Source organism: Zalophus californianus, chromosome 1 (assembly GCF_009762305.2).
Source record: "Zalophus californianus isolate mZalCal1 chromosome 1, mZalCal1.pri.v2, whole genome shotgun sequence".
Lineage (NCBI taxonomy): Eukaryota > Metazoa > Chordata > Mammalia > Carnivora > Otariidae > Zalophus > Zalophus californianus.
Genome location: NC_045595.1, coordinates 10,095,563 through 10,104,269, shown reverse-complemented (window position 1 = coordinate 10,104,269; position 8,707 = coordinate 10,095,563).

The following is an 8,707-nucleotide window of genomic DNA, read 5'->3' as shown; positions in this document are numbered from 1 at the left end:
AGGAGGAGAGTGGAAGCCTCTACGGAGCTTCTCCAGGGTCTCTGGAGTCTGTAGATCGTGCAGCTTGGCTCTTGGCCCACCCGCACTCCCTTGGAAATCCGGTGAGTGAGCCAAACCTTGGTCCCTGGGGCTCGGGGCGGGGAGCGCTCCCTGGCGACTGAGCCTGAACATGGACGCCCTGCAGGGACCAGCCAAAACACAGAGGGCTGCGGGAACCTTGGTTACCTAGAGACCAGGGCGCGATGTTTTCTTTTCCTTTTCTTATTTAGAAGGTTTTAACAGAGAAAGAAAAAAAGAGGAGGAGAATGACACCGGTCCCGAATCCGCCCACTTTTCACCCCTTCAACAGCCCCCACCTGGTCCGGTGTCATCGCTCACCTGGACCAGCGCAGTAGCCTCCTCCCAGGACTCCGGGCTCCGCCCTTTACTTCCTTTTATCCACAACAGCCTAAGGTTGCCTGTGAACACCTGAGTCAGGTCACGTCCCCCCTCCGCCTAGATCCCTCCGTGGCTCCCACTTTCTTTAGAGCAGAAGCCAAAGTCCTGCTGGAAGACCACAGGCCTTGCACTATTTACCTCCTTCACCTTCGCTTTCACCTCTTCCCCTTGCGCACTCGGTCCAGCCACACCAGCCTCCTGGCTGTCCCTCGATTATTTATCAGTTGAATTAAAGAACCCTTTGAGTTATTTCTTTTGCTCCCAATTTACAGATGAGAAAACTGAGGCACACATCTCCCCAAGACTTTTGGATAATTTAGGTCTCCATTTAAACGTCACCTTCTCTGGGGCACCTGGGTGGCTCAGTTGTTAAGCGTCTACCTTTTGCTCAGGTCATGATCCCGGGGTCCTGGGATCAAGCGCCACATCAGGCTCCCTGCTCAGCAGGAAACCTGCTTCTCCCTCTCCCACTCCCCCTGCTTGTGTTCCCTCTCTCGCTGTCTCTCGCTCTGTCAAATAAATAAAATCTTTAAAAAAGAAATAAATGTCACATTCTCTGAGAGACCATTCTATGCCGTCATATTTACTTAAAATATGGCCCTGTTTTATTTAAACTGTCACTCCTCTGAAATTGACCAGCATTTGGCCTATGCTCACTCAGGTTTTGTGGAATGAGTGAGTAGACACAGGGTGAGGTGTCCTCAGTTGTAACTGAGGAGAATCCCCGGTTATGGAGCTGGTGTGTTTATAGCCCTTGCCCTGTCTTCTTCTAATTCTTCAGCCCATCTGTTTTACAGGTGGAGAGGATGTGGCAAAGCTAGGCTCCAAGCTGGCCCAGGGACTGGGCCACTGTGTTCAGGGATGGGCTTTTTGCTGCCTGCCAGGTCCCAGGCTCCCTCCTCCCTGGATGGAGCTGCGGAACCCTGCCAAATTCTCACTCCAACCTTCCAACATTCGTTTATTCAGTGGATATTTATCGATGCCCACTGGGGACTTTGGTGGCACTGGAAACAGAGTCGCACTCAGGCTTGAAACAGGGAGACCAAGGACTCATTGTGCAATCTCAACTAAATATGATAACTGCGCTGGCACCACCCTGCAGCTGCTCTGGCCCCTCTCCAGTCTGCTTTGGGGCCTTGGAAACTCTAACCTGTCCCTGGTTCTCTGAAGTTCTTAGGAAAAACACCTGCCCCTTACCTGGTCTACAGGGTAGTCTTATCGGGCCTCTGCCCACCGGTCCAGCCGCATCCCCCTCTACTCCCCTTATCCCCATCCAGCAACACTGGTCTTCCTTCTGTTCCTCAAATATTCTCACTTTACTTCCAACCAAAGGGCCTTTACACTGGCTGTTTTCCGGTCTGGAATGCCCTTCCATCCCATCTTGGGGACAAGGCTAGCCTTTTTTGATCATTTAGGTCTCTGTTTACACGTCACCTCTTCTGAGAGACCTTTCCATACCCTATCATACTTATTATAAATATGGCCCTGTTTTATTTATTTTAACTGTCACTCCTCTCTGAAATTGCTCAACATTTGGCCTACACTCACTCAATCTTTGCAGAATGTGGGAGTGGACACAGTGTGAGGTGTCAGGAGAAAGGTATCCCAAGACGACCCATGCCTTAAGGAAGCAGCTGCCCCAATGTGGAAGAGGCAGAAGGGCTGGCGCTAAGGACAAATTAGGAAACCACAAAGTAGATAAAGAGGAATAGGGTGTCTGGTTGAAGGAACAATAGGGGCAAAGCCCTAGAAGTGGGTGAGGGAGAACTTGGCACATCCTGATTCTTCCCCTCATCTCCATTCTGCTCCCCTCATTCACACCACTCTGGCCTCCTCACCACTCCTCAAAAAAGCCCATTACTACCTCAGGGCCTTTGTACTTGCTGTTCCTCTCTGCCTGCAGTGTTTTTCCTTCTCATCTTGGCATTCTTTCTTCTTCATTTCATTTCCATGTTTGCTCAAATGCCTTCTTAGAGTACTCCCTGCCTGCATCTTGACCTAGAACAGACTCCACCCCATCTCTACCAAACTGTACCCCTCACATAGCTCCATTTCTCTTCCTTGCAAATTTTAATAGATTTTACTCTATTTTCTTCCTTGTCTGTCTCAATCAGGATGTCAGCTCTCCAAGAACAGAGATCATTGTCTTGTTCACTGCTGAGTCCCCAGCTCCTAGAACAGTGTCTAGCACATGCAAGGTGCTCGAATAAATAGCTGCTGGATGAACAGGTGGTTGAACAAACAGGACATCATGGGATATGGCTGGAGTGTTTAGTGCTGATGAACCTGGAGTAGGGACAGTCTCCACATGCCACAGATGGCGGGGATGGAGGGGGTCCAGCACCTCCCCAGAGTTCAAACTTGACCCTGAGAATGGTGGAAGCCGCTGATGGATTCTTAGCAGGGGAGGAACTGAATGAGGATTCTTTCTCAAAAGGCTCTTTGCAAACCAAATCTCCCACCAGCCAGCTGGGGGCCAGAAAAAGAAACATTCATCTGATACCAGAAAAGCTAAATGTATCAACAAAGCTAAACTCACAAACTTTGGGTTGAGGGGGGACAAAGAAAAAATAAAAGTAGAAAAAAAATGATACAGTTTGCTACTGTTTATATTCAATTACTGGAAAACAGAAAGTGAAACTATGTATCAGGTTTATTAAAAAATGCACGTAGTGTGTTCCTGGTGTGCCTGGCACCCTGGATGAGGTGAGTGAGGTCATCTCTGTTCAAGTCCTGGCACCACTACACACCAACAGTAAGATTCTGAGGAAGTCACTCCTCTGCTCTGTGCTTCAGTTTCTTCATCTGTAAGAGGGGATCACAGAGTGGCACCAGCCCTCATAGGATTGCTGGGGAGCTTAAATGAATTAATTCTTGTAAAGCACAGAACAAGGGGTCAGTTCAGTATAGTTCTTTTTATTTAGGTTGTTTCTGTAGTGGGGGAGTGGAGGGGAAGTGGGAAAGTGAACACAGGTGACTTCCATTTTAACTATAAGGTGTGTCTTTTAATTTTTGATAATTACTTTGAGGCACATCTTACATCTGGTGAAGTTCACAGATTGGTGCACAGCTCTGTGATTTTTTTTTTAAGACTTTATATATTTGAGAGAGACAGAGAGAGAGTGGTGGTGGGCAGGAGGACCAGAGGGAGAGGGACAAGCAGACTCCATGCTAAGCGACACAGTCACAATCCCATCACCCTGAGATCATGACCTAAGCTGAAATCAATAGGCGCTTAACCAACTGACACTCCAGGTCCCCAGCTCCATGAATTTTTATATATGTATACATTCCTGTGGCCACCACCTAGTCTATTCCCCTGCTGCCTGCATTTTACTTGTGTCCTTTGCCAGGCAACCTTAGGGAAATTGTATCACCATAGATTAATTTTGCCTGTACTTGAACTTCATACCACATGGGATTATTTTATGATTTTTAAAAATATCTGTGTTTTTTATGCCTGAATTCTTTCATTCAACATGTTTTGTTTTTTCTATTGAAATGAAATTCATGTACCATAAAATTTACCTTTAAGTGTACGAGCCCACTGATTTTCAATATATTCGCAAAAAAACACATGATTTTTAAAAAGTTCTATATGTTTATTTTTAGTAACCTCTACACCCAACTTGGGGCTCAAACTCATGACCCCGAGATCGAGAGTCATATGCTCTTCCAACTGAGCCAGCCAGGCGCCCCAAGAACATGATGTTTTTGAGATTCATCCATAATGTTGTATACATCAATAGTTTATTCCTTTTTATTTTTACTGGTATTCCAGGATATGAATGGACCACAGTTTCTTCTTTATTTATTTATTTTTAAAGATTTTATTTATTTATTTGACAGAGAGAGACACAGCGAGAAAGAGAGAACACAAGCAGGGGGAGTGGGAGAGGGAGAAGCAGACTTCCTGAGGAGTAGGGAGCCCGATACGGGGCACAATCCCAGAAGCTTGGGATCATGACCTGAGCCAAAGGCAGATGCTTAGTGACTGAGCCATCCAGGCACCCCAGTTTCTTCCTTTTTTAATAGTTGATTATGTATGTACGCGTGTGTGTGTGTATGTATTTAATTGAATATAGTTGGCATACAATATTATATTGTATATAATATTAATTTCAGATGTGAAACATAGTGACTTGACAATTATATACGTTATGAAATGCTCCCCACTGATGTGTAGTTACCATCTGTTACCATACAATATTATTGTCTATATTCCATATGCTGTACTTTTCATCCCGTGACTTATTTATTTTAAAACTGGAAGTTTGTGTTTCTTAATCTCCTTCACCTGTTTTGCCCTTCCCTTCAGCCCCTGCCCCTCTGGCAATCACCAGGTTGTTCTCTGTATTAGCCTGTTTCTGATTTTGTTTGTTTGATTGGTTTTTTAGATTCCACGTGTAAGTGAAATCATATGGTATTTGTCTTTTTTTTTTTGGTCTTTGTCTGCCTTATTTCATTTAGGATAATACCCTCTAGGACCATCCATGTGGTCCCAAATATCACTGTTTTTTTTTTAATAGATGAGTAATATTCCACTGTATGTGTACCACATCTTCTTTATACATTCATCTATTGGTAGACATTTAGGTTGCTTCCATATCTTGGCTATTATAAATAATACTGCAGGAGACATAGGGATGAATATATCTTTTCAAATTAGTTTTCATTTTCTCTGGGTAAATACCCAGAAGTGGAATCGCTGAGTCAGACCACAGTTTCTTTATCCCTTCACTTTTTTTTTAAGATTTTATTTATTTATTTAAAAGAGAGAGAGAGAGAGAAAGATAGAGAGCATGAGCCGTGGGGAGAGGCAGAGGGAGAGGGAGAAACACACTCCCCGCTGAGCAGGGAGCCCAGTGCAAGACTTGATCCCAGGACCGCTGAATCACAACTTGAGCTGAAGACAGATGCTTAACCAACTGAGCCACCCAGGTGCCCCTACCCATTTACTTGTTGATGGACATTTGGGTTATTTCCAGCTTGGGGTTATTATGGAAAGAACTTTCCTTGTTCATATCTTTTTGAGGGCAAAAAGTGTTTCATTAACTGTTAGATCTATACCTAGGAGAATTGCTTAGTCATGATGTCATGATATTTAGCCCAAAATATCTCATCTGGAGTGATTTTGCCCCCTCCACCAGGGGGGACATTAGCAATGTCTGGAGACATTTTTAGTTGTCACCTCTACTGGCATCTACTGGGGGAGACCAGGGTTGCTGCTCAACAGCCTACAATACACAGGACAGCCCCACCTCGAAGAATGTTCCAGGCCAAGTGTCAGTAGTGCCAAGACTGAGAAACCCTGGTTATTACAAACTGCGAAATCATTTTCCAAAGTATTTTCCCCATTCTACATGCTAGCAGTGGATGAGAATTCTTGGTCAAGCCATTGGTTGTGTCACTTTCTTTCTTTTTAGCCATTTGAGTGGGTGTTTTTCTTTCTTTCTTTCTTTTGAGTGGGTATGCTTTAAGATCTTAAAATAATTCTGAAGTGAATCAAGCCAATATGACAAAAGTTAACATTTGTTTATCTTGAATGGTGGATGTACTTTAGGAGGCTCTGATTATCTCTGGGTTTAAAATTGGTGTTCTGTTTCTGAATAGTAGAAGCTCCCCCTGGCTGCATGGATGGGGGTGTGCTGGGGTGTTTTCCTGTTTCCCCAGAATTTTGTTAACCTTAAACCATCAGTTATTTTACTAGCAAAATCGGTTTGTTTGGCAATAGCAGAGAATTTTAACTTGTGAGAAGTAAGCTATGGCAAAACCATAGGCAAATCCAGAGAACAAGGTGGAAGAATGCACTTTCACAGTGGAAAGAGGGAGTTGGGAGGGGATATTATAAACAAAATTCCATTGGAATAAACTGGGAGTTCAAAGGGTAGAGGCTTTTTTTCTTTTTTCTTTTTTTTCTTTTTGATGGGGGAGGGGCAGAGGGAGAGAGAGAATCTTAAGCAGGCTCCATGCCCAGGGCAGAGCCTGACACAGGGCTCACTCACGGCCTTGAGATCATGACCTGAGCCAAAATCAAGAGTCTGAGGCTTAACCGATTGAGCCACACAGCACCCCTTTCTTTCTTTCTAAGACTTTTTTTTTTTTTTTTAGTAATCTCTATACCCAATGTGGGGCTCAAACTCACAACCCCTGAGATGGAGTGTTTCCATGCTCCACCCACTGAGCCAGCCAGGTGCCCCTCAAAGTGTAGTGGCTTTTCATTGGCTGAGTTGTGACCGTTTCTCATTGGCTGGGCTGTTGCTAGCTCAGGAGAAAAATCTTTCCTCCTCCTGCTAGGGTAGTAAAAGTATAAGCTTCCAGGTGGGAATCTTAAGGGTTGACAAGGAGTGGTATCGTGTGAGAGCTCCCTCTTCTGGCCTCCCAACTTTATTTTAGTGAGCTTTCCCTTTATTAATTTTCACACCTGTCAACAGGACTCAACTGGCTTTGGCTGTCTACACCGTAACTCACCTCAGATGATTTAATTATTCCAAGCTTGCCTCTCCTCTGCTTTCCTGGGGCACCTCCTCTTTCCCCAGGGACAGGTTTTCTCTCTAGGCTTCCAAGTTACCTGGCTTTGGCTTCTATCTCCACCTTTGTAGGATGTGGCCAAATCTAATGGAGGGAGATGGCTTGGGCTTGGATCCCTGCCATCGATGTGACCGCGGGGCTGGAACTAACCCTCTCTGGACCTCAGGTCACCTGCTGACAATGGATATGCTAATATATGCACTAATCTGCTTCAGGTGGGGGATTCAGTCAGTTGATAGCTTAGATTTCTCAGAACGAGACTGAGCACCAGGGTGGGAACTAGGGTGAGGAGAGTGAGGCATTCGCTTCAGGTACAACATTTAAGGGGGTGCCAAAAATCAAGACCCACAATGCTTTAATGCAATAATTTTTGAAATCAAAATCAATGCAAAAAGTCCAGATAAAGACAGGATCAGTAATCCTGATCGTTCCCTTTTGCCTCGGGCACTAATATGGCTTTGCTCCATGCAGCACTGTTACTGATCCTGTTTTTACTTAACATTTTGGTATTTTGTTCATCATAGATTTTAAAAGTTAATTTTGATTTTAAAATAGTGTATTAAAATTATTTATTTGGAAAAAAATTATTTATTTGGATGACAGTTTTTGGTGCTCCCTTAAATTTTGCATGCCTCACCCCTCATCCTGGCCCTGCTGGGCTCACTGGAGGTGCTAAGTGTTATGGTATAATTATTACCTACAATATCTACCCTTTATTATTTAAAGCCTCCCTCTCAATTGACTGCTTTCTCTTCATTGGGCTTTTTGACTGGAGTTGTACCTCTGGTGATAGCAGCTCCGAATTTGTTGTCTAGAACATGGACCCCAAGATAGCCTACACTAAATGAAACTGAAAGGCTAGAATCTCCCTGGAAAACTGTGGAGGAAGGTTTCACTGTGTCAGGGGCTTAGGGAGATTGGAATGCTGTGGCAGAATTATCATGTTTGACCAGCTTATCTCCCCTCCCTTTCTCCCCACCATCCCAAATCCCCAAATCAAAACACAGCTGAGAAAGACTGATGACACCAGGTCTAAGCAAGGAGTGCGAGTAACTGGGACTTTCACGGGTGCCTAGTGGGAATGTAAAGCAGAACAACTTAGGAACTGTCAGGATCTATAGTTGAACACGTAAATGACCTACAGCCTACCCTTCCATTCCTTGGCATTTGCCCTAGAGACGTGAACTCAGGTTCATGAAAATACTTCTACAAGCTTCATTAATAATGGCGAAACACTTGGAACAACCAAATGTCCATTAATGGGTGAATGGAGAAACTATATTGGCTATATTGTGGCTCTACTGTGGACTACTACTCAGCAAAGAAAAAGAACTATTGGTACGTGCAGCACACGGACAAATCTCAAAACCAGTTTGTTGAGCAAAAGAAGCCAGACACAAAAGACAATCTATTGCATGATTCTGTTTTTATGAAATTCAAGATCAGAACTAATCCATAATTATAGAAATCCACATAGTGTTTTGCCTGGTTAGGGGCGAGGGGGGAGGGGTGCGGCTCACCTGAGAGGGGCACAACAGAACTTTGTGGGGTGATGGAAATGTTCTGCATCTTCACTGGGCAATCTTCAAAAATCAGTGGACCTTTTCTTTTTACTATAAACTTCACCTCAGTAAAGTACGGGGCGGGGGGGGGCGGCGGGTAAGGTTGGAAAAATGTAATAGAAGGAAAAAGTAAAATTAAAAAAAAAAAGTTTCATGACTAAAACATCCTGGTTCGG